The sequence below is a fragment of the Zalophus californianus genome, chromosome X, assembly GCF_009762305.2.
Source record: "Zalophus californianus isolate mZalCal1 chromosome X, mZalCal1.pri.v2, whole genome shotgun sequence".
Lineage (NCBI taxonomy): Eukaryota > Metazoa > Chordata > Mammalia > Carnivora > Otariidae > Zalophus > Zalophus californianus.
Genome location: NC_045612.1, coordinates 32,246,988 through 32,251,665, shown reverse-complemented (window position 1 = coordinate 32,251,665; position 4,678 = coordinate 32,246,988). Strand labels below are relative to the sequence as shown.

The following is a 4,678-nucleotide window of genomic DNA, read 5'->3' as shown; positions in this document are numbered from 1 at the left end:
AGTTGGTTAAGCGTCTGCCTTCAGCTCAGGTCATGATCCCAGGGTCCTGGAATCAAGCCACACATCAGGCTCCCTGCTCAGCGGGGAGTCTGCTTCTCCCTCTCCCTCTGCTGCTCCACCCTGTTCGTGCTCTCTCTCTCAAATAAATAAATAAAATCTTTAAAAAAATTTTTAAAAAGACAAACAAATAATTCATCTGTCCACTCATTCGATAAATATTTATTCAGACAAAAGACTGGAGAAAAGAAAGAATCCTGGCCCATGGAGAGGTGATTTTTTCCCACGTTAGGTCTCCATTAGAAATAGATATCAATGGAACAACCTCGATGGAAAACAGTACAGAGGTGCCTCTAAAACTAAAACTACCATAGGATTCAGCGATTCTGCTTCTAGATACTTACTGAAGAAACAAAAACACTAATTTGAAACGATATCTGCACCCGATGTTCAGTGCAGCATTGTTTACAATAGCGCAGATTTGGAAACAACCTAACAGGCTATCATCAGTGGAAGAAGGGATAAAGGAAAACTGGGTTACATGCACATGCACACACATGCACACACACACCATGGAATATTAATCAGGCATAGAAAAGTAGGAAATCTTGCTATTGGGACAACATGGATGGACCTTGACAGCATTATGCTAAGTCAGACAGAAAAGGATAAATGCCATATGATCTTACATATGGATGTGGCATCGAAAATGATAACAACAACAACCACAATGAACTCATAGAGAGAAAGAACACATTGGCAACTGCCAAAGGCAGGGGCAGGGGTCTGGGCAAAATAGCTGAAGGGAGCCAAAGGTACAAATTTCCAGTTATAAAATCACTAAGTCATGATGATATAATACACAGCACGGTGACTACAGCTAATACAGTAGCTCATGCTTGGGAGTCGCTAAGAGAGTAGATCCGCAAAGTTCTCAACATGAGTTTGCTTCAGCAGCACATACAGTACACTGGAACAATACAGAGATCAGCATGGCCCCTATGCAAGGATGAAGTGTTGCATATTTTTACATTTTGGTTCCCTGGGAGACCAGTCTTGTAAGCGCATGTGAAATAGTGGGACCCCCGCCCCCACCCCAGCACACTCTCCGTCTGGGGACCCACTCACGCTAAACCCTCTTCCCATGCCCCCACAACCCCACCTCCCTGGAGAGAAACTAGACATGGGGAATGGGGAGGGCCCTGGCCAGGAGAGGGCTCCTTTCCTGTCATGATGTTGCACAGCTGAAGCTAATTTTATATATCAATTATACTTCAACTAAAAAAAGAAATGCAGGGGCGCCTGAGTGGCTCAATTGGTTAAGCATCTGCCTTCGGCTCAGGTCATGATCTCAGGGTCCTGGGATCGAGTCCCACATCGGGCTTTTGGCTCAGCGGGGAGTCTGCCTGCCTCTCTCCCTGCTTGTGTTCTCGCTCTCTGTCAAAAAAAATAAATAAAATCTTAAAAACAAAAGAAATGCATATCAAACTTACCAAGCAGATTATGCCTAGGAGGTACCCTCCCGTCCCCCAAAGTCTGTGATTCAGTGGATCTGGACTGGGCATCTGTGTTTGATTAAAAGCTGTACGGCCGATTTGAATTCACGGCCAGGCTGGCAAATCACTGGTCTACTGGAATACAGTATGATAACATACTATTTTAGAAAAACAGATGAAATGGGAATCAATAGGACAAAAGGTATTCACAACAGAAGTTGACATTCGAGCTGGTTATCGAAAAAGATAGGTGGTAGGTGCGGAGGGGGAGAAAATGCAATGGAGACACAAGTAAGATCAATTCAAGTAATAACTTCAATGAGAACAGCAGGAGTACAAATAGTTACAAGTTTCCTTAGAATCCTAAACATAATACCTCAAAGGACTATAGGGGTCACCTAGAGGTGTACTTCTCAAACGTCAATGCACATGGGAGTCATCTTGGGATCTTGTTAAATGGAGATTGGGACTCATTAAGCCTGGAGTGGAACCCGAGACTCAGAGACCACACTTCAAGTAGCGAGATTTTAGGGCTTCAGGGAAGAACACTGACATATCAAGCTAATTATTAAAGTAGCAGCACACCGACAGACAAATACAACCCAAAGGCAGATCAAAGATCACATCAATCCATTCAGAGACCAAGCCCTGAGCTCTGACTGTGGGGCTGACAGGGTCCAAACCAACACGTATGGTGGTTTATAGCCTGTCAGGCCATTCAACAGCCATCACTGTCTAAGGCACTTGCCCTGGAAAAAAAGTAAATCTTACACCTCAAGAGTTTAGGCCTCTATTGGCTCACAGGAACCTTTTTCTTCTTCAGTTTATTCTGAAATGGGGCAGGAATGAGAGAGAAAATAGCTACTCCTTTGACACCTCACGATAGCAATCTTCCTTCTACTTCAAAATCATTCCAATTCAACAGAGTCCAACTGTAGGAGAATTTCAGAAATAACTCATTTCCTTTTTTTTTTTTAAGATTTATTTATTTTAGAGAGGGAGAGAGAGCATGACCATGAGGAGCAGAGGGAGAGGGAGAGAGAGAGAGAATCCCTGGCGGACTCCACGCTGAGCACAGAGCCCGATGTGGGGCTCGATCTCATGACACTGAGATCACAACCTGAGCCAAAATCATGAGTCGGATGCTTAACTGACTGCACAGGGGCCTCCTAATCATAGGTCCTAACTGGCAAATAATCTTATCCTGATATTACAGAGCTACCAAAGTGATACAGAAGAGCAACCTTCAGGGCAATAAATATTCAAACTGATGAAGGTAAAGCACAAGTAAAGACACACAATTCCACGTAAGCCTTCCAAAAATCTACTTAGGTACCATTTTCTTCAGTCAAGTGCACATGGATGAAATACTGAATCAACACAGATGTCCAAATTTAACCTGCATTGTTGTATTTAATCCTCCCAGCAATCTTAACATGTTATTCAATCTGTTTCGGAGTTAACACACTGAAGCTCAGAGATGTAACTTACAAAGCTATACATCTAGTAAAATCACAGCTGGGATGGGAATCTAGACAGTCTGACTCCCAAGTCTTGTTTTCTTTCCATTTTACAGAACTGTTTTCTGTTAAGAATGGAAGATATGATCTCCCAGTTACTGATCCCAATTTACTGAACACAGGACATTTCTATCCAAGGGCTCAATTCTCCCATAAATCAGCTAAGGGTTTAATTGTTGGTTTCACCTGATTGATTCTGAGTTGGGTCCTTTTGAGAAATCAGCCTAGGAAAGTGGTACTCAAACTATGGTCCTACAAAAACCTACATTAACATTACCTGAGTACTTGTTAGAAAGGCAAATTCTAAGGATGCACCAGAGACCTACTGCCATGGGAATCCCTGGAAGTGGGGCCCCAAGAACTGTGTACTAACAAACCTTCGGGTGATTCTTTCTGATGTAGACTCAAGTTTGAGAACCACTGCTCTTTATCTACACCCTTTCTAATTTAAAACCTAGCTGTAGGGGTGCCTGAGTGGCTCAGTCCGTCATGTGGGCAACTCTTGATTTTGGATCCGGTGGTGATCTCAGGGTCATGGGATCAAGCCCTGTATAGGGCTGTGCATTTAATGGGAAGTCCGCTTTAGATTCTTTCCCTCTACCCCTCTCCCACCCACTCATGTGCTTTCTAAAATACATAAATCGTTAAAGAAAAAACAAAACTAACTGTAAATTAGGTCATTCTTCCAGACAGTGGTAGCTTAAAAGGGGTTGGTTGATTCAATTGTTTCTCTTGATTAAAATCCAATAATGGAACAAAATTAGAGATAGTACTCTCATGACCCCGAGATCAAGAGTCAAATGGTCTTTCAACTGAGCCAGCCAGGCACCCCAGGATATATTTTCCAAAACTAAGATCAGCCTTTGTTAGAGAGTCTCTGTTCAATGTAGTGGCTATCTGACTCACAAAATCTCACAAAATAATCTGACCTACCACCCCCTTAAAATCCCTAAAAGGTCATAAATCAACATTCCTTTCCACTTAAATGTGTAGAATTGGGGTGCCTGGTGGCTGAGTCAGTTAAGTATCAGACTCTTGGCTTCAGATCACGTCACTATCTCCGGGTTGTAAGATGGAGCCCTGCCTTTGTTCCCTGCTGGGGCATTGAGCCTACTTGAGATTCTTGCTCTCCCTCTGGCCTGCCACCCCCTGCCTTCCCCCCACCCCCGCTCGGTCTCACTCGCTGTCTCTCAGGGAATAAAAACTGTGTAGAATAACAACATTTCACATAACTGATTTAACCAAATAAAGACTTAATTTTTGTCACAGTGCACTAGCCTACCACTTAAATCAGAGGATAAAATTTTACTGTAGTTTCTACCATCAAATTTCAACCACATGGCTTAGAGTTCAAGGAAAATCCAACTTCTTATTCCTATCCTTAAACCAGAGTCTCCATTAAAACCAGGAACCAGGTGGGTCTTGTGACTAACCAGCCGAGCCGGGTCATCATTCCATCTCTGTAATTCACTTTCTGTCCTGGGAATTCTCTCCCCCACCCTTCCTATTGAAACCCTATTTGCTTATCAAGGCCCATTTCAAACTCTATTACTCCCACATTCAGATAAATAGCATCATGCATCAAAACATGCATCCCCTGGCTTTGGAGACAGAGAAACTTGAGTCTCGGTTCTAATATTTACCATCTTTGCAACCACTGGAAAT

The 4,678-nt window shown here is 43.0% G+C and overlaps 1 pseudogene; it reads left to right on the top strand.

Moving 5' to 3' along the window:
• The first annotated feature begins 942 nt into the window (after nucleotides 1–942).
• LOC113931656 lies at nucleotides 943–1,026 on the top strand (annotated as a pseudogene).
• Nucleotides 1,027–4,678: the final 3,652 nt, after the last annotated feature.